Source organism: Balaenoptera borealis, assembly GCF_965194805.1.
Source record: "Balaenoptera borealis genome assembly, chromosome: 11".
NCBI classification, from domain to species: Eukaryota; Metazoa; Chordata; class Mammalia; order Artiodactyla; family Balaenopteridae; genus Balaenoptera; species Balaenoptera borealis.
Genome location: NC_138868.1, coordinates 41,489,254 through 41,516,071, shown reverse-complemented (window position 1 = coordinate 41,516,071; position 26,818 = coordinate 41,489,254). Strand labels below are relative to the sequence as shown.

At 43.5% G+C, this 26,818-nt stretch overlaps 2 long non-coding RNA genes across 2 annotated transcripts in view; both read left to right on the top strand.

Annotated features, from left to right (window-relative positions):
• The window catches only part of LOC309605651, a 923,254-nt gene that overhangs the window by 549,820 nt on the left and 346,616 nt on the right, over positions 1 to 26,818 (top strand). The window lies entirely within an intron of this gene.
• Positions 9,414 to 19,224, top strand: LOC309605649. Its single transcript, XR_014231475.1, has 2 exons — positions 9,414 to 16,657; positions 16,983 to 19,224. It is a non-coding gene; the product is annotated as an uncharacterized lncRNA (long non-coding RNA).

Below are 26,818 nucleotides of genomic sequence, written 5' to 3'. Positions count from 1 at the left end.
CTCTCATATTAAGGCATTTTAGTATTAGGCAGTGCAATTCTGATAACGAGTAATTGAATTTCTTTATCTGGAGCAAAAGGGACCAAGACATTCTCAGAATTTGCTCAGCTGGGACTCACAGATGGTTGCTGAGGACATGGGGATTCTCTTCTTGAACCCCCGCTGAGGAGAGCAGGTTAGTTTAATGATCCTTTGAGTGTTGTGTCTGTCTCCTGGTGGATGCTGAGCCACTCTTCTTGGGGAAGTCAGGGGAGACTTCACAGGAAAGTAACATAGGCACTTGATGTTGAAGGATAATTTTCTTTTCCAGGTAGAAAGAAGGGGTGAGAAAGAGCATTCCAGAGGAGAGAACAGCATGCGCAAAGGCACTGAGGCCTGGAAGTCTGTCTTTTTGAGGACAGAAAGCAGCTCCTATAACACTAAGCACTGGTTAGTGTCTGGCTGGTTCCAATCCAGACCAGTGGTTCTCAGCCCTACTTGAATATTAGAATCATCTGAGGAGTCTTAAAATTACCCAGTCGTCCTTTCCAGATCCTAATGTAAATAGTCTGGGATGGGATTCTGAGCATCAATATGTTTGAAAAATTTCTCCAAATTATTCTAATATGCACCCAAAGTAGAGACTGAGCCTTCCATCCTCATGGCCTCTCACCGTCCCAACTTTTGGAGAAACTTTGGTCAACTTTTCAAATTTGTTGCCTAGTGTGACTGAAGTGTGAGATGGGGCTTCCTGAGTGCTCAGCCTTGAGGGCAAACATTTCCCTTTGGGCTAGAGAGACGTGTGAGGCATCCTCTTCCCTGTCAGAGCCTGTTAGGGAAAGAATAACTTTTACAGGAAGAACTCAATGTTGACTACATCTGACCACATCAGTCACGTAGGTAAACAAATACCAGTAGGACCCCTGTGCCTTTACCTACAACTCTCCATCTGCTGACTTTCTGGATGAAGAAAAAAAGTGGTAAATTATTCAAGGTTGTGGAGAGCAGGTTTTGTTAACTGAATTGTAAGATGGCTGAATAAGGAACTATAGTAGCCTATACATATTTTATCCCTATTTTTTTCACTCCCTTGCAGAAGTAGATTTCAGTTTTCGTTTCTCCCAAGCAGGACTGCTCACTTTGACATTCCCCGGGTGTCTGTAGTACTAGGCAATAATTAAATATCAGGTGCATAAGTTGCTCTTTAATTTGACATGTGTGCTCCAGGCAATAACGGCACGCAATGCCATGTGGGAGTGTAATTGCTAAGGAATAAAATCTTGTAGCAAGTGAGATCATTGTATCAGGTACGGTGTGACAGCTCATTTGATCATTATGCCCAGGCTAAAGAGTTTGCCTAATTAGTTTCCATTAAAACTCACCCTTTAATCAAGAGTTATTCTTGCATAAAGAATGTCACTCGGTCCAGATGAATGAACAATGGTTTCCCCTTGAGATTGGACTCTCCGCTGCACTGGGATGCCATATGGCTTCTCAAACAATCCACACCGAGCCCTCAGCTGGGGAGCCCGAGCTGGAATGGCTGGTATGAATGGAGAGGGGGAAAGGCATTGGGAGGAAAGAATTAGATGCTGCCAGCCCTGCTTGGGCGGGGCTTAGGGTCTAAGGGAAGCCCCCTGCCAGTCACAGACACCTAGGATTCCAGAGTCTTCCTTATGCAGAGAGAATGGGGACCACAGAGGGGAAGCTACTTGGTCACGGTCACACAACAGGTTGTGCCATGGCTCAGTCTGGGACCAATTCCTCTGACTTGCAGCCTAAAGCTTTTCTTTCTTCTCCATCAAATGGCGACCTCAATTATTAAGCTTCTTAGGAGTGAGGACATAGACCTTTCCTTCCTGACCCACTCTGAGTACTAGGCTTTGAGAAAGCAAGAATGAGAGTGAATCATGGGTACACTCAGCACTGTCTTTTTTCGTGTCTGTCTCCTTGGCCCCAGAGCCAACCTCCTCTCCAGTTGAATTCCAGCTTTGCCTCTTAGCTGAATGACCTTGGGCAAGTCATTTAACCTCTCTAAGATTTAGTTTCTTTATCTACAAGGTAGAAGTAATAATGCTTTTCTTCTGGATAAAAGGACGCTTTTCTGGGTACGTGGCATTCAGAGATACCTCTCCCCAATTTGGGTTTCTCAAGCGACACTAGTGCTCCTGTATTCCTGGATCCCAGAACTGGGTGTTACTTAGAAGTCAGACTTTTGACAATTTGTGTCTGATGATGGTTATCTTCACCAGGTGGTTGACAGAAGCAATTTAACATCATATTCAGATCCCATTCAGAGTTATCTGATGTGCTAGCAGTGTCTGGTGGGCAGAAGATGTTACAGCTGAACTGGGATCTGACTAACAGTGAAAGCACCAAGCCAGTGTGACTGTGGGCCTTTCAGTTTTCCTCTCTGGGCCAATGATGTCCTTCATTTACTTCTCCAGTGAAATGTTTCTGTCCTGAGAAAATGTTTGCCAAGTTTACAAGGGGCATTATTGCTGCAATTCCATCCACTCCCATGAATGCACCCACCTCCATATGTTGATAATTTCCTAATTTGTATTATCAATCTTGATCTTCTTATTTTTAACCCCAGACAGTTTTTTTTTTAAAACGTCTTTATTGGAGTATAATTGCTTTACATTGCTGTGTTAGTTTCTGCTGTATAACAAAGTGAATCAGCTATACGTATACATATATCCCCATATCCTCTCCCTCTTGTGTCTCCCTCCCTTCCACCCTCCCTATCCCACCTCTCTAGGTGGACACAAAGCACTGAGCTGGTCTCCCTGTGCTATGCAGCTGCTTCCCACTAGCTATCTATTTTACATTTGGTAGTGTATATATGCCCATGCTACTCTCTCACTTCGTCCCAGCTTACCCTTCCCCCTCCCTGTGTCATCAAGTCCATTCTGTACGTCTGTGTCTTTATTCCTGTCCTGCCCCTAGGTTCTTCAGAACCTCTTTTTTTTTTTTTTTAGATTCCATACATATGTGTTAGCATACAGTATTTGTTTTCCTCTTTCTGACTTACTTCACTCTGTATGACAGACTCGATGTCCAACCACCTCACTACAAATAACTCAATTTCATTTCTTCTTATGGCTGAGTAATATTCCATTGTATGTACGTGCCACATCTTCTTTAACCATTCATCTGTTGATGGACATTTAGGTTGCTTCCATGTCCTGGCTATTGTAAATAGTGCTGCAATGAACATTGTGGTACATGACTCTTTTTGAATTATGGTTTTCTCAGGGTATATGCCCAGTAGTGGGATTGCTGGGTCACATGGTAGTTCTATTTTTAGTTTTTTAAGGAACCTCCATACTGTTCTCCATAGTGGCTGTATCAATTTACATTCCCACCAACAGTGTAAAGGGGTTCCCTTTTCTCCACACCCTCTCCAGAATGTATTGTTTGTAGATTTTTTGATGATGGCCATTCTGACTGGTGTGAGGTGATATCTCATTGTAGTTTTGATTTGCATTTCTCTAATGATTAGTGATGTTGAGCATCCTTTCATGTGTTTCTTGGCAATGTGTATATCTTCTTTGGAGAAATGTCTATTCAGGTGTTCTGCCCATTTTTGGATTGGGTTGTTTGTTTTTTTTTGATATTGAGCTGCGCGAGCTGCTTGTATATTTTGGAGATTAATCCTTTGTCATTTGCTTCGTTTGCAAATATATTCTCCCATTCTGAGAGTTGTCTTTTTGTCTTGTTTATGGCTTCCTTTGCTGTGCAAAAGCTTTCAAGTTTCATTAGGTGGCATTTGTTTATTTTTGTTTTTAGTTTCATTTCTCTAGGAGGTGGGTCAAAAAGGATCTAGCTGTGATTCATGTCATAGAGTGTTCTTCCTGTTTTCCTCTAAGAGTTTTACAGTGTCTGGCCTTACATTTAGGTTTTTAACCCATTTTGAGTTTATTTTTGTGTATGGTGTTAGGGAGTGTTCTAATTTCATTCTTTTTCATGTAGCTGTCCAGTTTTCCCAGCACCACTTATTGAAGAGACTGTCCTTTATCCATTGCATATCCTTGCCTCCTTTGTCATAGATTAGTTGACCAGAGGTGCATAGGTTTATCACTGGGCTTTCTATCCTGTTCCATTGATCTATATTTCTGTTTTTGTGCCAGTACCATACTGTCTTGATTATTGTAGCTTTGTAGTATAGTCTGAAGTCAGGGAGCCTGATTTCTCCAGCTCCATTTTTCTTTCTCAAGATTGCTTTGGCTATTTGGGGTCCTTTGTGTTTCCATACAAATTATGAAATTTTTTGTTCTAGTTCTGTGAAAAATGCCATTCGTAGTTTGATAGGGATTAATTTGAATCTGTAGATTGCTTTGGGTAGTATAGTCATTTTCACAATGTTGATTCTTCCAATCCAAGAACATGGTATATCTCTCCATCTGTTGGTATCATCTTTAATTTCTTTCATCAGTCTCTTATAGTTCCCTGCATACAGGTCTTTTACCTCCTTAGGTAGCTTTATTCCTAGATATATTATTCTTTTTGTTGCAATGGTAAATGGGAGTGTTTCCTTAATTTCTCTTTCAGATTTTTCATCATTAGTGTATAGGAATGCAAGAGATTTCTGTGCATTAATTTTATATCCTGCTACTTTACCAGATTCATTGATTAGCTCTAGTAGTTTTCTGGTAGCATCTTTAGGATTCTCTATGTATAGTATCATATCATCTGCAAACAGTGACAGTTTTACTTCTTCTTTTCCGATTTGGATTCCTTTTATTTCTTTTTCGTCTTGATTGTTGTGGCTAAAACTTCCAAAACCATGTCGAATAATAGCAGTGAGAGTGGGAAACCTTGTCTTCTTCCCGATCTTAGAGGAAATGGTTTCACTTTTACACCATTGAGAATGATGTTGGCTGTGGGTTTGTCATATATGGCCTTTATTATGTTGAGGTAAGTTCTCTCTATGCCTACTTTCTGGAGGGTTTTTATCATAAATGAGTGTTGAATTTTGTCAAAAGCTTTTTCTGCATCTATTGAGATGATCATATGGTTTTTATCCTTCAGTTTGTTAATATGGTGTATCACATTGATTGATTTGCGTATATTGAAGAATCCTTGCATTCCTGGGATAAACCCCACTTGATCATGGTATATGATCCTTCTAATGTGCTGCTGGATTCTGTTTGCTAGTATTCTGTTGAGGATTTTTGCATCTATGTTCATCAGTGATATTGGCCTGTACTTTTCTTTTTTTGTGACATCTTTGCCTGGTTTTCGTATCAGGGTGATGGTGGCCTCATAGAATGAGTTTGGGAGTCTTCCTCTCTCTGCTATATTTTGGGAGAATTTGAGAAGGATGGGTGTTAGCTCTTCTCTAAATGTTTGATAGAATTCACCTGTGAAGCCCTCTGGCCCTGGGCTTTTGTTTGTTGGAAGATTTTTAAACACGGTTTCAGTTTCAGTGCTGTGATTGGTCTGTTTATATTTTCTATTTGTTCCTGGTTCAGTCTTGGAAGGCTGTGCTTTTCTAAGAATTTGTCCGTTTCTTCCAGGTTGTCCATTTTATTGGCATAAAGTTACTTGTAGTAATCTCTCATGATCCTTTATATTTCTGCAGTGTCAGTTGTTACCTCTCCTATTTCATTTCTAATTCTGTTGTTTTGAGTCTTCTCCCTTTTTTTCTTGATTAGTCTGGCCAATGGTGTATCAATTTTGTTTATCTTCTCAAAGAACCAGCTTTTAGTTTTATTGATCTTTGCTATTGTTTCCTTCATTTCTTTTTCATTTATTTCTGATCTGATCTTTATGATTTCTTTCCTTCTGCTAACTTTGGGGTTTTTTTTTGTTGCTGTTCTTCTTTCTCTAATTGCTTTAGGTGTAAAGTTAGGTTGTTTATTTGAGATGTTTCTTGTTTCTTGAGGTAGGCTTGTATAGCTATAATCTTCCCTCTTAGAACTGCTTTTGGTGCATCCCATAGGTTTTGTGCCATCGTGTTTCCATCGTCATTTGCTTCTAGGTATTTTTTGATTTCCTCTTTGATTTCTTAGTGATCTCTTGGTTATTTAGTAGCATATTGTTTAGCCTTCATGTGTTTGTATTTTTTACAGTTATTTTCCTGTAATTGATATCTAGTCTCATAGCATTGTGGTCAGAAAAGATACTTGATACGATTTCAATTTTCTTAAATTTACCAAGGCTTGATTTGTGACCCAAAATATGAACTATCCTGGAGGATGTTCCATGAGCACTTGAGAAGAAAGTGTATTCTGTTGTTTTTGGATGGAATGTCCTATAAATATCAATTAAGTCCATCTTGTTTAATGTGCCATTTAAAGCTTGTGTTTCCTTATTTATTTTCACGTTGGATGATCTGTGCATTTTTGAAAGTGGGGTGTTAAAGTCCCCTACTATGATTGTGTTACTGTCGATTTCCCCTTTTATGGCTGTTAGCATTTGGCTTATGTATTGAGGTGCTCCTATGTTGGGTGCATAAATATTTACAATTGTTGTATCTTCTTCTTGGATTGATCCCTTGATCATTATGTTGTGTCCTTCTTTGTATCTTGTAATAGTATTTATTGTAAAAGTCTATTTTGTCTGATATGAGAATTGTGATTTCTTTTGATTTCCATTTGCATGGAATATCTTTTTCCATCCCCTCACTTTCAGTCTGTATGTGTCCCTAGGTATGAAGTGGGTCTCTTGTAGACAGCATATATATGGATCTTGTTTATGTATCCATTCAGCCAGTCTATGTCTTTTGGTTGGAGCATTAATCCATTTACATTTAAGGTAATTATCAATGTGTATGTTCCTATTACCATTTTCTTAATTGTTTTGGGTTTCTTATTGTAGGTCTTTTCTTCCTCTTGTGTGTTCTGCCTAGAGAAGTTCCTTTAGCATTTGTTGTTAAGCTGGTCTGGTGGTGCTGAATTCTCTTAGATTTTGCTTGTCTGTAAAGGTTTTAATTTCTCTGTCAAATCTGAATGAGATCCTTGCCAGGTAGAGTAATCTTGGTTGTAGGTTTTTCCCTTTCATTGCTTTAAATATGTCCTGCCACTCCCTTCTGGCTTGCAGAATTTCTGCTGAAAGATCAGCTGTTAACCTTATGGGGATTCCCTTGTATGTTATTTTTTGTTTTTCCCTTGTGGCTTTTAATATTTTTTCTTTGAATTTAATTTTTGATAGTTTGATTAATATCTGTCTTGGCGTGTATCCCCTTGGATTTATCCTGTATGGGACTCTCTGTGCTTCCTGGACTTGATTGACTATTTTCCATATTAGGAAAGTTTTCAACTATAATGTCTTCAAATATTTTCTCAGACCCTTTCTTTTTCTCTTCTTCTTCTGGGACCCCTATAATTCAAACATTGGTGCATTTAATGTTGTCCCAGAGGTCTCTGAGACTGTCCTCAATTCTTTTCATTCATTTTTCTTTATTCTGCTCTGCGGTATTTAGTTCTACTATTTTATCTTCCAGGTCACTTATCCTTTCTTCTGCCTCAGTTATTCTGCTATTGATTCCTTCTAGAGAATTTTTAATTTCATTTATTGTGTTGTTCATCATTGTTTGTTTGCTCTTTAGTTCTTCTACGTCCTTGTTATACATTTGTTGTATTTTCTCCATTCTGTTTCCAAGATTTTGGATCATCTTTATTCTCATTACTCTGAATTCTTTTTCAGGTAGACTGCCCATTTCCTCTTCATTTGTTTGGTCTGGTGGGTTTTTACCTTGCTCCTTCATCTGCTGCGTATTTCTCTGTCTTCTCATTTTGCTTAACTTACTGTGTTTGGGGTCTCCTTTTCACAGGCTGCAGGTTTGTAGTTCCTGTTGTTCTTGGTGTGTGTCCCCCGTGGGTAAGTTTGGTTCAGTGGATTGTGTAGGCTTCCTGGTGGAGGGGAATGGTGCCTGTGTTCTGTTGGATGAGGCTGGATCTTGTCTTTCTGGTGGGCAGGACCGCATCCGGTGGTGTGTTTTGGGGTGTCTGTGACCTTATTATGATTTTAGGCAGCTTCTCTGCTGATCGGTGGGGTTGTCTTCCTGTCTTGCTAGTTGTTTGGCATGGGGTGTCCAGCACTGGAGCTTGCTGGTCATTGAGTGGAGCTGGGTCTTAGCGCTGAGACGGAGATCTCTGGAGAGCTCTCACCAATTGATATTACGTCAGGCTGGGAGGTCTCTGGTGGTCCAATGTCCAGAACTCGGCTCTCCCACCTCAGAGGCTCAGGCCTGACACCCAGCCAGAGCACCAAGACCCTGTCAGCCACACGGCTCAGAAGAAAAAGGAGAAAAAAAAAGAAAGAAAGAAAAAAATAAAATAAAATAAAGTTATTAAAATGAAAAATTAAAAAAATATATTATTAAAATAAATAAAAAGAAAGCAATAAAAAAAAGAGAAGAGAGCAACAAAAGCAATAAACAAATCCACCAATGATTACAAGTGCTAAAGACTAAAGTAAGATAAACATATAAATCAGAAACTAGTCAGTCACATACTGCAAACCCAAGTCTACAGTTGCTCCCCAAGTCCACCGCCTCAATTTTGAGATGATTCGTTGTCTATTCAGGTATTCCACAGGTGCAGGTACATCAAGTTGATTGTGAAGATTTAATCCACTGCTCCTGAGGTTGCTGGGAGAAATTTCCCTTTCTCTTCTTTGTTCGCACAGCTCCCGGGGTTCAGCTTTGGATTTGGACCTGCCTCTGCGTGTAGGTCACCTGAGGGCGTCTGTTCTTCGCTCAGACAGGATGGGGTTAAAGGAGCAGCTGCTTCGGGGGCTCTGGCTCACTCAGGCCAGGGGGAGGGAGGGGTCCGGATGCGGAGCGAGCCTGCGGTGGCAGAGGCCGGCGTGACGTTGCAGCAGCCTGAGGCGCGCCGTGCGTTCTCCCGGGGAAGTTGTCCCTGGATCACGGGACCCTGGCAGTGGCGGGCTGCACAGGCTCCCGGGAGGGGCGGTGTGGAGAGTGACCTGTGCTCGCACACAGGCTTCTTGGTGGCGGCAGCAGCAGCCTTAGCGTCTCATGCCCGTCTTTGGGGTCCGCGCTCAAAGCCACGGCTCGCGCCCCTCTCTGGAGCTCGTTTAGGCGGCGCTCTGGATCCCCTCTCCTCGCGCCCCAGGAAACAAAGAGGCAAGAAAAAGTCTCTTGCCTCTTCGGCAGCTCCAGACCTTTTCCCGCACTCCCTCCCAGCTAGTCGTGGCGCACTAACCCCTTCAGGCTGTGTTCACGCCGCCAACCCCAGTCCTCTCCCTGCGATCTGACCGAAGCCGGAGCCTCAGCTCCCAGCCCCGCCCACCCCGGATGGTGAGCAGAGAAGCCTCTCGGGCTGGTGAGTGCTGCTCGGTGCCGAGCCTCCGTGCGGGAATCTCTCCGCTTTGCCCTCCGCACCCCTGTGGCTGCGCTCTCCTCCGTGGCTCCGAAGCTTCCCCTCTGCCCCGCAGTCTCCGCCCGCGAAGGGGCTTCCTAGTGTGTGGAAACCTTTCCTCCTTCACGGCTCCCTCCCACTGGTGCAGGTCCCGTCCGTATTCTTTTGTCTCTGTTTTTTCTTTTTTCTTTTGCCCTACCCAGGTACGTGGGGAGTTTCTTGCCTTTTGGGAGGTCTGAGGTCTTCTGCCAGCGTTCAGTAGGTGTTCTGTAGGAGCTGTTACACGTGTAGATGTATTTCTGTTGTATTTGTGGGAAGGAAGGTGATCTCCACGTCTTACTCCTCCGCCATCTTGAAGGTCCTCTAACCCTAAACTTCTGTCAACTGGACACTCTGAAACTTCAGAACAACCCACCTGATCCTGGACGTACAGCTCCCCTACTTCCCAACTTCACTTACTTTTAAAAATTTTTAACTGACTTTGCCAAACACTGAGACATCCAGACTCAGCAACCTCAGAGCCACCATCAAGTGGGAGGATGTGTGAGACAGTGAAGTGGCCGAGCCCGGCAGTTGGAAGCCTGACCTGGGGCAACTCACTCAGCTATCTGAGCTCAAGTTAGTTTCTTCATATTTAAGATGGGGTATAATTATACTATAGATCTCCCAAGACCCTTCCCGATCTGACTCTTGCTTGCCTTCCAACGTTAGCCTTCATTACCCTCCTTCCAATAGCCTTTGCTCCAGACACACCAGACTACCTGCTAGTCCCTGGTTATGGTGGTCATTTTTATTCATACCTCCATGCATTTGCACGTATTGTCTCTCTCTGTCTGAAATGTTTCTCCTTTGCATGCTCACCTGGCAAGTTCCTACCCTTCTTTTTGTCTCAGCTCAAGACTTCTCTGTCTTAAGCTTTCTGTGGGTTTCACAGCTTTTCTGCCCATCTCTCTGGGACTCCTATACTCCCCTTATTCTATTGTATCTTTAATATCTAGTCTATCTTTTCACATCCAAAAGCATCTTTTAGCTTTTCTTTTATATTTTCTGTCTATCGTTTCCTCAGTCTGATCTTCTAATTCACTACTTCATTTTTCTTCAAATTAATCTTGCCATTTATCCCATTGACTGTGTTATTTACTTTAGCTAGTTATAGTATTTATACTTAACATTTCCACTTGGGATCTTGTTGATTTCTTGTTCTTGCTTCCTATGGATAATATTTTCTCTTCATATCTTCACGCTTATTTTACATTTTTGGAAGATTTGTTTCAGTAATTCTGCTTCAAGTGTTGTTCTGTATGTTGCCTTTCTTCATAGTAATTATATCCTCAAATCTAGTTCTTTTGGATTATGAAGTTATGTTTCCCCGAGGCTATCAATCAATCACTTTGATAATGCATATTGCAGAAAGAGGTCAAGTTCAGGTGTCTGTCTCCATGGGTTTAAGGAGAGGGGAACGGATGAGTTCGAGGGCAGAGAGTCCAAGGTTCCCCAGGTCCCCTAGTTGGAGTTCCACTTTAAACCTGCAAGATGAATTGGTATGGGGAGAGGGTGGCTTCTTCAGGTTGTGTCATGTCTGGGTTTGGGAGAGGATGGGATGGAGGTATAAAAGCCTAAGAGCAGCAGAGCAGACCCAACCCATTTTCATGAACTTTTTTTTAAAGACTATTTTTTTTTTAGAGCAGTTTTAGGTTCCCAACAAAATTGAGAGGAAGATACAGAGATTTACCATATACCTCCCGCTCCTACACCTGTACAGCTTCCCTCATTATCAGCATCACTCACCAGAGTAGTACATTTGTTACCAAGGATGAACCTACACTGACACATCATAATGACCCCAAATCCACAGTTCACCTTAGGGTTCACTCTTGGTGTTGTACATTTTATGGGTTTTAGGCAAATGTATAATGACATAACATCCATCATTATAATACCACACAGAATATCCTCAATGCCTTAAAAAAACTCTGTGCTCTGCCTATTTATTCTTCTCGCCTTCCCATCCACCCTTGGCAACCATTGATCTTTTTATTGTCTCCATAGTTTTGCCTTTTCCAGAATGTCATGTGGTTGGAATTACACAGTATGTACCTTTTTCGGATTGGCTTCTTTCACTTAGTAATATGTATTTAAAGTTCTGTGCTGAATGACATTTTAGTGCTGAATGATAGTGCATCATCTGAATGTACCACAGTATATTTATCCATTCACCTAATGAAGGTATCTTGCTTGCTTCCAAGTTTTGGCAATTATGAATAAAACTGCTATAAACATTTGTGCAGGTTTTTGTGCGGACATGTTTTCAACTCCTTTGGTTAAATACCAAGGAGCATGACTGCTGGATCACATGGTGAGAGTATGTTTAGTTTAAGAAATTACCAAACTGTCTTCCAGATTGGCTGTACCATTTTGCATTCCTACCAGGAGTGTATGAGAGTTGCTGTTTCTCCACATCCTCAACAGAATTTGGTTTTGTCAGTGTTCTGGATTTTGGCCATTTTAATAGATGTGTGGTAGGATCTCATTGTTGTTTTAATTCATCAACTCTTCCCCCACCCCCCCACAAGGACCTTCCTCCTGTCCTGTTGGGTCTGAGCTTGGCTGGATTATGAAGGAGCAGGTGATGGTTTGTCCAAGGTAGTACAGCAGGGAGGTGAGATCAAAACTTCAGAGCTTTCCTCCCACACATTGGGGGGCACCATCTTTGGGTATTGTCAGCTTCCAGCTGCAGCTACTCACCTCCTGACACACAACAGTTCCAGGACCTGTTCCCGAAGGGCTCACATTTAGTCGTTATTATTATTGTTAATTCCTGGAATCTATATTTTTCTCTTCTACATTTTTTTCAGCGTTAATTTTTGTGGAAGGAGGGGAAAATAGTCAACTATTTTGGCAGAAACCAAAGTTTTATATTTCATAATACCTGATACAATCTCTACGAATGTATGTATGTCACATTTGTTAGGTGGCATAGTGGTTAAAAACAAGGACTCTGAAGTTAGACTGAGTTTTTAATTTCACTTTTTAAAAAATGTTAAATAAACTCTATGTAGATATAATTTACATCAGTAAAATTCACTAATTTTAAGTGTGGTGATTTTTGACAAATACATACACCTGTGTAACTACTACCACAGTCTATATACTGAACATTACCATCACCCTCAAATTCCCTTGAATCCCTTCTTAGTATCTACCTTTTTCCCTAGCCCCAGGCAAATACTGATCTGTGTTCTTACGCCATAGAGTTATGGTTTTTTCTGAAGTTTTATATAAACGGAATCATATTGCATGTACTTTTTTGTGTCTGGCTTCTTTTGCTCAGCATGAGGGGTTTTTTTAAAATAATTAATTAATTAATTTATTTATTTATATGGCTGCATCAGGTCTTACTTGTGGCATGTGGGATCTTCGCTGAGGCATGAGGGATCTTTCATTGCAGGGAGTGGGCTTCTCTCTAGTTGTGGCGCAGCCTTCAGAGCACGTGGGCTCTGCAGTTTGCAGCACACAGGCTCTCCAGTTGAGGTGCATGAGCTCAGTAGTTGTGGCACACAGGCTTAATTGCCCCGCGGCATGTGGAATCTTAGTTCCCTGACAAGGGATCGAACTCGTGTCCCCTGTGTTGCAAGGCAGACAACTGGACCACCAGGGAAGTCCCAGCATGAGGTTTTTGAGATTTACCCATGTTGTTGTATCAGTACTTTATTGCTTTTAGTTGCTGAGTAGAATTCTGTTGTATGAATGACCACAGTTTGTTCATATATGTTTCTATCGTTGGACATTTGGGTTATTTCTGACTTTAGGCTATAATAAATTCCCAGTCTGCCACTTTTTAGCTATATAACCTCAGGCAATTAAACTTTTCATTTGTTTCCCCATGTAAAATGGGGATAATACTGTACCTAGCTTATACAGTTATTATGATGATCAAATGAGTTCATACATGCAAATTGTTTAGTCCCCAGCATATAAGAAGCACTCAATAAGTGCTGTTATTAAACTTGCATGCTGTACTTTTGTCTCCCACTTGAGTGTGAGATCTTTGAAAACAAGAACTAAGTTTTATTCTTCTTTATAACCCCAAATCCTGGGATGGTGCCCAGCATTCATTCCATTATTCATGTCTTCCTTCATTCCTTCAGTCAATAAGTTTTAACTAAGACTATGTAGCACACTTCATGCTGGTTGCTAAGGCTATAATCAAGTCATGGTCATAGAGTTTCAAGCCTAAAGCAAGGGACAAACAAACCAGGTAGCTACAGTATAGTATGTTAGGGCAAACCCAGGGGCTGAGAGTGTCATCTAACCCAGGCCTGGGAAGGAGCAGGGAAGAAAGTGATGGTTCAACAAGTATATATATGATGAATGAGAACTACTTAGCTTAAGGGCTGGAGGAAGGGGAGAGTGTGACAGGTATAGGAACAGTCTGTATAAAGGCTCAGAAGCAAGAAAGGGCGTGCCTGCAAAAGGTATTGCATAAAGCTTTGATAATAGAATGAGTAATGAAGCTATTGTAATAGGCCAGGAAAGAGTTATCAAAAACTGTGGCATAGGTGGGCCTTCAGCAGGTGAGAGATATTGATGTAATGGAAATGACTAAATAACTGATTGAGTGTGGTAGGAAAGAGGGCAAGGTCAAAGTACAGCTAAGGGGTTTTAAGCCCTGGGTGATTGGAAACATGAAATTGTCATTAAAAATCAGATGTTAAGAGGAAAGTAGGTTTTTTTTGGCCTGGGTAGTGATGGGTTAAATACATTTCTGGACATATTGAACTTAAGGCACTAGTGAATTCCCTACATTGAGGTACTTGGGGGAACTTAGTGGAGATGTCAGAGATGGAGAAAATAATTTGAGTGGAGAGAAGCAAGTGCAGCCAACTTAGTGAACACCTCGTGGGGGAATTGCAGGTAGAGCTCAACCCATCCAGGTCCAGGTATGTCTGATGAAATGATAGGGCAGCTGGCTCATAGGCATCTATTCATGCAAGTTGATTATTTGCATTTGAGAAAGAAGCCTACTTGTGCCGTGAGGAGAAGGGGCAGAGTAGACCTCGCTCCAAGTCTTCTGAGGTTCCTGGTCCAGCCTCAGTGATTCATGTTTAACACTGGTGGAAAGAGGAACAAAGAAACTAGTTTTTAGAGACTAGTTTATGAGGCTCAATTATAAACAACATGGCTTGTAGGTCTGGGAGATGAAAGAATGAGAGAATGGTGAGAGAGGCCTTTTAAAAAAAACCAAAACTTTTTATTTTGAAGTAATTATAGATTTATAGAAGGCTTGCAAAAATAGTGCAAAGAATGAGGAGTCCTAGCTCCTGGTTAAAACCTACGTGTCATGTTTCAGGCCCACCCATAGCCAATTACAAATGTGTTACGTGGCAGGCCTCGTGAGGAAGAGCTGCTCCCACCAGGCTTCATGCCCCCCAATGCACTGCGGTCTCTAAAGGGAGCTGCAGTCAGGGTCTCAGGCCCCCCTCTCACCGGTCGCGATCTTTCTCATACTTACATTCCTAGCCCAGGCACCATTGTTCCTTTTTATCTAAGGCTTTGGCTGAGGTTTTTTTTTTTTCAGATACCTCTGCTAAATGCTCTTTATTAGGGGGAGGAGAGGAAAACTTGAAGACATTTGCCCCACTCTGTACCCACCCTCCCCCAGTTCTTTTTTACTCCTAACTTTCCTCACCTCCCACTGCTCCAGAGTCTACAAAACTACTGGGGCCTTTTGTTCTTGGGGCTCCCTCAACAGTGAGATGAACCCCACCATCCACGCTGATTCACCTGACCTTCAACCTATGCATGGTTCCAAGGGGAGACGTCGTTTTCTCCTCTTATATCATCAGAGTAAGTGATTAAAGGTTTAACTCTTTCATTATTGGCTCGTTGCTTTAATCAGCTACTCAGACACCTGACAGCTCAGTGCTCTCTCCCAGCTCAGCTGAAGTCCTGACCATACGCTTCACCTTGCTTCCCCCCCCAGATGCAGGGCAGGCTGCATGGTGTACAACCTGTGCGGTCTCACTGGGCCCCATGCTCAGAAGGGCCCGTGCTTGGTTTTATTCTCTGTTGCTGTCTTGAAATCTTTTAAATTTTGTACAAGTAGCCCCACATTGTCATTTTACACTGGGCCCACCAAATTATGTAGCCAGTCCTGCCCTAATGTCAACATCTTACATAACTGTGGTACATTTATCTAAACTGAGAAATGGATGTAGCATTGACTAAACTACAGGCTTTATTTGGATTTTACCAGTTTTTTTTTTTTTTAATTTACTAATGTCCTTTTTCTGTTCCAAGGTCCAATTTGGAATACCATATTATATTTAGTTACTACACCTCCTAGTTTAATCTGACATTTACTTGGTCTTTCATTGTCTTTGATGTAAAAACCTTTGCAAAGTTGGCCAGTTATTTTGTAGAATGTTTCTCAATTTGTACTGGCCTGATGATTTCTCTTGATTAGACTGAGGTTATGGATTTGGGGGAAGAATATCACAAAGATGAAGTACCCTTATCACATCACATCACATCAGGAGGTACATGTTATCAATGTGATTTATTTCTGGTTTAGTCTTGGCCACTTGGTGAGGGTGGTGTCTGCCAGGTTTCCACAGTATGAAGTTACTATATTCCCTGTTCTACACTCTATTTGTTACAAGTGAGTCACTAAATCCAGCCCATGCTCAGGGGGAGGGGAATTAAACCCCACATCCCAGAGAGAGAAATATCAAACAATTCGTGAACAAACGTTAAAACCACCCCAGTAATAAATAAATACTTGTAGGAGACACTTTGAGACTGTACAAATAGCTTATTCTTATTTAATGCTTTGCTCACTAATTTTAGCATTTCTCAGTGATCTTTGCCTGCAGCAATTATTACCATGGTGGTGGTGGTGTTCTAATGGTGATCTTTTATTTCAGCAGCATGAACATCACCTGGGAGCTTGTTGGAAATCCAAATTATCAAGCCCCACTCCAGACCTATCACATCGGAGGCTCTAGGGGTGGGGCCCAGCAATGGTTTAATAAGCCCTCCAGGTGATTCCAATGCCCACTAAAGTTTGAAAACCACTGATGCAGGGGATTCTTTAATAACTAACTGCATGTCTATTCTAATTATTTATAGGAACACGAGTCCTAGTGAAATCATGATCTTTCCTATAGTCCTCAATGGCTGTTCTATGGATGAAGGAATGAACTGGCTGATTGTTTAATTCAACTGAGTCAACCTGTATGGAGTGTTCCTAACTGCTGATCCGAGGTAGGTGATCCCAGTGAAGCTAGATCAAGGACTCATAAATGGTGAGGGAAGGAGGGGGCTGGAAAGAGGCTGAAAACGTGGGCTGGGGGGCTTCCCTGGTGGCGCAGAGGTTGAGAATCTGCCTGCCAATGCAGGGGACACGGGTTCGCGCCCTGGTCTGGGAAGATCCCACATGCCGCGGAGCAACTAGGCCCATGAGCCACAACTACTGAGCCTGCGCGTCTGGAGCCTGTGCTCCGCAACAAGAGAGGCCGCGATAGTGAGAGGCCCGCGCACCGCGATGAAGAGTGGCGCCCGCTTGCCGCAACTAGAGAAAGCCCTCGCGCAGAAACGAAGACCCAACGCAGCCAAAAATAAATAAATAAATAAATAAAAATTAAAAATGCTTTAAAAAAAAAAAAGGTGGGCTGGAACACATGAGGAAGCAGCTCTGTTGTCTTGGGATCCACGCCCTGCTGGTTGCAGAGAACCGGTGTGCTGTGGATTGACAACCTATGGGACCCAGAGCACAAATTACATCTGAGTCTCCACAGAAAGAAGTGGTCTAGAAATGTGATTAATAACACAGGCTTTGAAGTTATACAGTCTGGAGCTCAGATGCCATCTCTTCCACTTACTGTGCAATTTTCAACTTGTTACTCTCTGTTAGCCTCAATTTCCTCATCTGTAAAACAGACAATAATAATTGCAGTGCTGACCAAGCACTGACCATGTGTCAGGCACTTTGCTAAGTACTTGACATGCACTCACTCATTTACTTGTCATGACAGCTTTATGGAAATAGTAACATTAGTATTCCCATTTTACGGAGAGGAAAATGAGATGTGGGGAGGAAAGAACTATTAAGCAGGGCAGATGGGATTCAAATGCAGCCTGCCTGTCTCTGGAGCCCACCTCTTAACCTGTCTGACCTTGTAGGATTTCTGTGAAATTTGAAGTTAGGTCATATATGAAAAGTGTTCAGGCCAGTATTGCACTCACAGGGAGCCTTCACGAATGGTAATGTGAGTTGTGATAACTCAGGGGTTCTGTGTGGATCTGTGGGGCTTGGGGAGCCCTGTACTAGAGGGCTTCCTATTATCTCTGGCTCTCTGGTTGGGTCTCCTGCATGCTTTAGGGCTATAATTGTCTCTTGTCACTTCTGTTCATAGGATCCTCAGAGGGTCCAACCTTCCCTAAGATGAGCCAGCTCTAAATGGACCTGGGGTGTGAAATCTGAGAAATTATGAAGAAAAGGCAGCATAATGAAATCACCCAGGAGTCAGGAGATTCTGGGCCTGTTTTATCCCTAAGCCTGTGTGACCCTTGGCAAGGGCCTTCTGCTACCTTGATTTCAGTTTCTCCATTCCTGAGATGAGGAGGCTGGATTTTCTGATCTCCAAGTTTCCTCTCACCTCCAAGAGGAAAAAAGGTATCCAAGAATGCTGTAGAGTCTCAGGGCATTTCTCTTTCTGAGCATGGCTGTCCTTCTCACTGGGGGATTGGGCCTTTACTTATTTGGGCAGGTCTTTCTTTCCGGATTATGTGCCGGCCTCATTATACTTAGTTAATGCTTAGTAAACATTCCCAGCAATTCTAAACCTCTAATCTATGGGACCTGTAAGTAACCATACCAATGTAAATAATGCCATGCCTCATTAATTTGGACTCAGAAAGTTCAGAATTAGAATCAACTTACAGCTCAATAATGATGAATTTTGCTTTTAGATTGTTTCTGAAGAATGACCAAGCATATGAAAAAAAATGAAAGGAATCAAGAAGAAATAGCTGAACCACCTTACAATGATCCAACCCCGTGATTTGCAAAACACTATTTTTTTCCATTTAAACAAAATACTAGAAGCCACTTCAAATTCTTGTTTGAAAAAGAGTGAGGGGCTTCCCTGGTGGCACAGTGGTTAAGAATCCGCCTGCCAATGCAGGGAACATGGGTTCGATCCCTGGCCTGGGAGGATCCCACATACCAGGGAGAAACTACTGAGCCCGTGCACCACAACTACTGAGCCTGTGCTCTAGAGCCCGTGAGCCACAGCTGCTGAGCCCACATGCCACAACTGCTGAAGCCCAGGCGCCTAGAGCCCATGCTCTGCAACAAGAGAAGCCACAACAGTGTGAGGCCCGCGCACAGCAACGAAGAGTAGCCCCCGCTTGCCTCAATTGGAGAAAGCCCATGCGCAGCAACAAAGACCCAACACAGCCAAAAAAAAACAAAAAACAAAAAACAAATTAATTAATTAATTACAAAACAAAAAACAAAAAATACAGGACTTCTCAAAAACCAGTCTGAAAACCACCTAGTAGTTCTTAATTTTAAAAAAAAGAGGGGCTTCCCTGGTGGCGCAGTGGTTGGGAGTCCACCTGCCAGTGCGGGGGACACGGGTTCGGGCCCTGGTCCCGGAGGATCCCGCGTGCCACGGAGCGGCTGGGTCCGTGGGCCACAGTTGCTGGGCCTGCGCGTCTGGAGCCTGTGCTCCGCGACGGGAGAGGCCGCGGTGGTGAGAGGCCCGCGCACCGCGATGAAGGGTGGCCCCCGCTTGCCGCAACTGGAGAGAGCCCTAGCATGGAAGCGAGGACCCAACACAGCCATGAATAAATAAATAAATAAAAATTAAAAAAAATAAAAAAATTAAAAAAAAAGAAAAAAGAAGAGTGAGGAAATAATAAAATCAAATCAAAGAACTTATTAAATGTGTTCTTTATTCATTCAAGCAGGGTTTAAAAGGACCCACACCAGGCAAGCCTTAGTTATCCTAGTTTGGAGTTCCTCTAAATTCTTGGAAGAAATAATAGTATATTTATTCTAATGGCCTCTGTAATTGCAATTTACCTGAAGTAAAGAACAGTGGCAATCCCTGATATTAAGGACAACTAATGATATCTGGAAGGTACAAGTCTCTGGCCTCCCCACAGTGGCCTTAGACTTCTTGAGGGTATCATAATGGCCACATTGTTTTTCCAAGTCTGTCTTCGCCCTCACAGATGGGAAGGCCCAGCCACTCCTCAGAGGTGAGAACAATTTTCACCCCATTTATCTCTTCGATATCAGCAATTTCTGTGTGTTCCTGACAGCAATGGATATCATGCTGGGTAATCCTCTTCCCCTTGTGAAGGGACCTAACCAATTACCAGTGAAGTATTCATGAAAGATCCAAGGGGAAAAGGTAGCTAATGATGCCTTTTATCAGATCTACCAATACATAAGAAAATGCAGTTTGGAGAAAACAGGGATTTTTTTTCTCTTTACAGGTAAAGTGGTGTTATGTTTTTGAACGTGTATGTGAATGTATATGTTTTTAAAATTTTACCAGTATTAGTACTAATGAATTAATTTCACTTTAAGGGCAACCTTCATCTTGTTATAGAGTCATGGGGGAATAAAAAAAAGTGGACTTGTAACTTCTCTTACACTTCATCCTTGCAGTACTACTACTCCTCTCCTCATGGCAGTCAGAGTGGTCTTTTGAAACATAAGACAGATCATATCCTGTCATACCTTAAAAATCTTCCCATGAAATCCCACGGCACTTAGGATAAAATTTGAACTTGAGCCTTACCGTGGCCTTCAAGGCCCTGCATGACTGGGCCCCTGCGCACCTCTCCAGCCTGCTCTTGAGCTGGCCTCATGTGTGCTCCGGCTCACTGACCCTCCTTCTGACATTTAAGCAAGCTAAGCCTGTGCTCCTCTCAGAGCCTGTGCACCTGCGGGTCCCACTGCCTGCACACCACCCTCCTTTCCGAAGCAGGAACACTCCCATGTAGTCACTGTGCTTCACTTCTCCTTGTTTGATGGTCTTCAGTGCATTTATTACTTACTTAAATGTCTCCTTTGTTCATGTGTTTAATGTCTGCCCTCCCCTCAATGTAAGCTTTGTGAGAGAGGAATCTCATCTCTCTTATCCACCACTGCATGCCCAGCACCTGGCAAAGTATCTGGACACTAACAGGTGCCCCATACAGTTGACCTCTGAACAACATGGGTTTGACTGCATTGGTCCACTTATACACAGATTTTTTTTTCTACATTATTACACAACCCATGGTTGGTTGAGTGGATATGGAAGAACCACATATATTGAGGGCCAACTATAAGTAATATACAAATTTTCTACTGCGTGGAGGGTTGGTGCTCCTAACTCCCACATTGTTCAAGGGTCAACTGTATGTGTTTTTGAACGTCTGACAGAATTAATGGACATAAAACTCCATAAAATTGCCATCTTCGTCTGCTGTGCTCTCCCTGGTATAGTTTTTCTTTTTTGTATTCTAATTAAACTTTGGAGGAAGTACCAGCTGGCTGATCAAGTAAGAGTGAGTGCTATGTGGGTTATGGAAATCTGGCACAGAAACTGGCCAAGGCTGAATGAATCAGGTTAGAACAGGTATTTAGGACTCAGGGGGCTATGATATAAAAGCAGATCTCTCATCCTCAAGTTTGAGACTTGGGTGTCAGGGAGTTTACTGAAAGAAATATTTGCTGGACAGTCAAGAGTTATACATGTGTGCTTTCCAAATTGAATGAATGATGCCATGAACGCAGGGGCCTCTGGCAGCTTCCTTTAGTGGACAAGCCCATTAATTAAATTTCTAAAATGCCTCCTGCCTCTCTTCTGACATTTCTTTTTTCATTCTGCTGCTCTAGTTAAGGTTCACTTTGTTCCTCTTCTGAAGGAGATGCTGAAGGCTCTTTCTTAAAAGTAAATGCAACTATGATAATCCCTGGTTTGTCCCTCATTGGAGAAGTGGGGGAATCCTAGCCTGGGGCTGTGGGGACTGTACATCGGTTACCATAAGATGGGATGAAAGGGTGTTTGGTGCCCTGCAATTGTTGGTCCTTTGTGTCTATTCCCTTTGTGGCTGTTGACCTTCCTTTATGCCTGCTTGCTTAAGACAATTCACTTATACATCCACCTCTCCTGGCCCAAAGTCCCAGACTTACCAATTCTCACCAATCAGAACAGAGTAGCAGAGAGGAAAGTATTCTTTATTATTCAGCCTAGACACTGAAGATTTTTAGGAAATGTTATTGGCCCCATGTTGCCTGCGGGAATCATGGTGCAAGAACTGAATATCATGTTTGTTTGTTTATTTATTTATTTATTTTTGGCTGTGTTGGGTCTTCGTTTCTGTGCGAGGGCTTTCTCTAGTTGCGGCAAGCGGGGGCCACTCTTCATCGCGGTGTGCGGGCCTCTCACTATCGTGGCCTCTGTTGTTGCGGAGCACAGGCTCCAGACGCGCAGGCTCAGCAGTTGTGGCTCACGGGCCCAGCCGCTCCGCGGCATGTGGGATCCTCCCAGACCAGGGCTCGAACCCGTGTCCCCTGCATCGACAGGCAGACTCTCAACCACTGCGCCACCAGGGAAGCCCATGTTTATTTATTTATTTATGGCTGTGTTGGGTCTTCGTTGCTGTGCATGGGCTTTCTCTACTTGCAGCAAGCAGTGGGCTATTCTTTGTTGCGGTGCGTGGGCTTCTCATTGCGGTGGCTTCTCTTGTTGCGGAGCACGGGCTCTAGGTGCGCGGGCTTCAGTAGTTGTGGCACGTGGTCTCAGTAGCTGTGGCTCACGGGCTCTAGAGCGCAGGCTCATTAGTTGTGACTCATGGGCTTAGTTGCTCTGTGGCATGTGGGATCCTCCCGGACCAGGGATCAAGCCTGTGTCCCCTGCATTGGCAGGTGGATTCTCAACAACTGTGCCACCAGGGAAGCCCTACACTCAATACACTGAATAAAGAAACAGTGAATCTAAAATTTGCTACCATTTTTAAAGTATAAAGAGGAAAACAAACAAAACCATGGCCCTAAGCTCCATGTCCAGATAACTACTACTGTCCCCATATGAGTAATATATAAAGTGAAAAAAGTAAAACTAAACAAAAACAAATGAAGGAAAGTGCTGCCATTTCCCCCTTTGGCTCTCATTCCATCTCCCCAAAGGTAATCAATCACTGTAAACAGTTTATTCAGATTCTTTCCCCAAAACAATTATTTGTGTAAGAGCACATGTGAGTACATGGCGCCACATTATTTATATAACAAACTGCCGACACAAAGGAGCAAAGGTTTTCAAGGTGAGATCTGCTGACAACCAACACAAAGCCCAGCTGCCTCAGAAACACCTGGTTTGCTTATTAACAATAATAGATCCCAGTAGATGTGACTTGTTTGGTCTGGGCAGGCCCAGGAATTTGCATTTCATCAAGCATCTCCAGAGAAGCAACTCTGAAGTTGAAGGATCATTACTCCTGAAGGATCTACTAAAGTTCAAGGTGGTGGAGGTTTTACCACCAATCCCTTCTCATTACGGTATTGGGGGAACCCTTAGCCAATTGTGGGTAAAGCAACATATCTCTGGTTTGTCACCATGTGCACCCTGACCTTATCAACCTGCTTTCCTCTTATTCCATTCTCTTCAGCACTCCTTCCTGTCCTATGTCTTCTACCATATTGGCTGAAATTATTGCTTCATTGTAATCGAAATGGTTGTTGACTGCAGATAATTCTGTTTTTCTGCCCCCAACTCCTCAATTTATGTCCAGCTTAAACTTTCTAGATGTAGCTGTGGCCATTCCTATTCTGGATTTTTCTGCTGCACAGATCCATGCAATGTTAGAATTTCAAGTATTTGTTCTTTGTTCGTGATCGCCTTCTGAAAAATGTCTGCTGATTATTACTGTGGGAACATCTCTGTCCTTCTCTCTCTTCCTTTCACTCTTATCTGCTGGACTGAAGCCCAAGTCTGAGCTTGGGTCTCTCTTTTTCATGCTCTGCACTGTGCTAGTGGAACTTTTGTAAGTTTTCCTGGATTGTTAGGCAGAAGAGGACAATCTCTAGGTTTAGTGATATTGGAAACATTCTCTTCAATTGTGTAGATGCCATGGGCTCCAAGTGCGACACTATTAACTATGGTCATAAAAGCTGGGTTTTTTCCCCTCTGTTCAACTCACTGAGCACAGTCTCGGCTTGGGCTGGTTAGACATCAGGTAATGAGCAGGAAGGAAAGTAAAGGGGAGGACTGCCAGCTCAGGCTCAGAAAACATATGACTTTTATATACAAACTATCAGCATGAAAGGGGATATATCCTAGCAAGCATGTCCACCACCAGGATATACACGACCAAAGAATGCTTTCTCCAAGAAGATTTTGAGTGGAGGAGTGACACTGCTGATTTATGTTGAAAAGGACCACTCTGATTACCGTGTAAAGAATCAACTGTAGGAGGGCCAGGGTGGAAGCAGGGGACCACTTGGGTGGTGTCACAGTAAGACATTGAGGCTAGATATAATGGTGGCTGGCATCAGGTTGCTAGCAGCGAGGTAATGAGAGATAGCTGGAGGCAACCCAGAAACTGCCTGACTCCTGAGTTACACTGCTTCCTGAAATTCACAGACCATCAAATTCACCCAGTTCACGTTTCTATTCACATCAGAGGTGTTACTGACCTTTCTGAGTCGGTCCTCGACAGGGTCCTCCTGACTGGTGTCATCTGAGCCAATAGAATGAGACCAAGTTTGGTTCAGAAGCAAAGGAAAGCTTTGTTCTTCGATGAAAGAACGAGGAGGGGTAAGCTCTCCCTTTAGAGTACCGGGCAGGCCGTGGGCAGGGCTGCTTTAAAGGATTCAAGTGGGGGGGGGGGGGGGCGGAGCTTCACGGAGCAGGCGCAGCTGTGCTGCTTGTGGTCCAGCTCGCAGCGCCGGGCGCAGCCTCTCTGCACACGGCCCGCTGCCGCCGCCGCCATCTTGAATTGCAGTGTCGTGCACAGCGCTTCTGCAGTCGGTCTCAAGCTGAGGCGCCGGCACAGTCGTTTCACCGTGGCAACTCTGGTCTGAAGTGCCGGGTGCGAGGCCTCTTCATGCAGTATCCTGTGAGCAAGTGAAATTAGATGAAGCACAAAGGAAAAAAAGGTTAGACTTTATTACCCAGATTCTATTTTTATTTCCCGAGAATTGTTAATTTCCCTCGTCTGTCTTTTGTCCTGCTCCTCGCTCTTGAGGGGCGCCGAGGAGCGCAGGTCCGTCTTCTGTAACTGCTTCTGGCTGATTTGGGGCGTTGTCATAACCGCGGGTGGAGGAGCAGAGCTTCTCCCAGCTGCCTTTACATGTGCTTGATTGTCACAGGCCTCTGCCCGGACTGTTCGCATCCCTGAGCGACCACCATTTGGAGTTTTAGAAACTCTAAACTTTGGAGACCAAGGACACCAGACAGTTTAGGATGCATGGCCCAAATATTAGCAAGAGAATAATGGTCACGCATTAAATTTTTCCTACAAATGAAAGTTTCTTAGTTTTTGCCTGTAGGCACAAGTGTGCGCTGATGTAGAGACTCACTGCCGTGGCTGAATATCCCTGGTCACAATTTTGTGTTTTTTTGGAAGAGAAGCCTCAGGTCAGAGAGAGGTTCACACGAGGAGTCAGGGGGGGTCTGTTGCCCCAGGTTGTCTCTCCGGAGGTTGGGGGTCAGGGGCCCCCCTCACTCAAGTGTGATGCCCCCATGGAGTGATCCCTGCAGTTTCAGGGCAGGATGGGTGGTTAGGATCACCGAGTGGGGTCCGGCCCTCTTAGGAGTGAGCTGATCTTGTGTGTTGCCAGTTTTCCAGGTGTTTAGGTTCACCCAGTCTCCTGGGGGGAAGGGGTGGAGGGCCAGGTCGGTGGGTGCAGGCAGTACCTGGTTACTGTATTCCATGAGGCCTTTCGTGGTTTCCCCTTCTTGGAGGGTATACTTGAGTTGTTCCATTTCAAGGGGGCTAAAGTGTCCCTTCTCTTGGGCTTGGGAATAGGTCTACCATACATGACTTCAAATGCACTTTAACTTACCTCTTGGGGCTAGCTGCATGCAGAGCAGGGCAATTAGAAGCAATTTAATACAGTTTTCTTGAGTCTCTTAGCTTATGGCTTGACTAAGGTTCGTTTTAAGGTCTGATTGGATCTCTCTACTTTCCCCGACAATTGGCATTTCCAGGCTGAGTGCAAGGTCCATTTTATGCCCAGTGCCCTTGTTATCCTTTTTGTCACTTGAGGCACAAATGCTGGGCCATTATCACTTTGTAGGGATCCTGGGAGCCCAAACCTGGGGATTATCTCTTTTAGTAATACTTTAGCCACTGTGGCTACTGTTTCAATTCTAGTGGGGAATGCTTCTACCTACCCTGAAAATGTGTCCACTGGCACCAAGAGATAACTGAAATTGCCCAGTACTCTTGGCATGACAGTGAAATCAATCTGCCAGTCTTCCCCAGGATATGTCCCTCTGGTCTGAATGGGGCTTATCTGGGAGCCTCTGAGGGGTCTGGTGTTGAGGTTGTTTATTGTGCAGATGGGGCAGGTCTCAACTATCCAACTGATTATACAGTACTTTTCATGCCGGGAGTTACCATGACCTCAATTAACCAATTATACAGAGCTTCCCTCCTGTAGTGAGTTCCTTGATGAGCTTCTCTGATGGCTTGACAAGCTGCAGTTTGGGGAAAGAAGTATTGCCCATGTTCATTAACTAGCCACCCATGGCCTCCTAGATCTCTATTGAAGTCCTGTTTTTGGGCTTGTCTAATTCTTCCTTTGTGTAAATTGAGGGATAATTGGATGGATTTGGCCTCTTAGGTATGAGCGGTAGTTGCCAGGTTACTGGCTCTAGGCCTACCATTTTGGCAGTTGCCTCTGCCTTGTTGGTTTCCCTTCATTACCTCTGCATCCCCCTTTTGGTGACCCCGACAATGAATCATTGCCACTATTTTGGAAGCTACACTGCTTCTAAGAGCTTCAACATGCTTAAGCCACTTCTACCTGTTTATTCTCTCCTGTAATCATACCTCTTTCTTAAATAGCCCCGTGTGGTTGTAGGATGGCATACACATACCAGAAGTCAGTGTAAACATTTAAGATCTCCCTTGACCCGAGCTCTAAGGCTCAGGTGAGGGCTATCACCTCGGCCTTTTGGGCTGAAGTCCCTGGAGGTAGGCTTCTTGCTTCTATGACTTGGGTCTGGGACGTTACTGCATATCCTGTTGGCCTTTTTCCCTCTCTCATAAAACTCCCATCTGTGAACCATTCCTTTTTGGCATTTGGGGGAGGCTCACTTCCTAGATCAGAAATAGATGGGGTGACTGGAATAGATCGTGTCCATTGTTTCTATATGATCATACTCCAGGGTCCCCATTTCTGTGTAGCAGGGTGGTAGGATTTAGCCTGTGACAGGTTTTTATGGCAGCTACTGGGTTGTCTAAAAGCACATCCTGAACTTGAATTG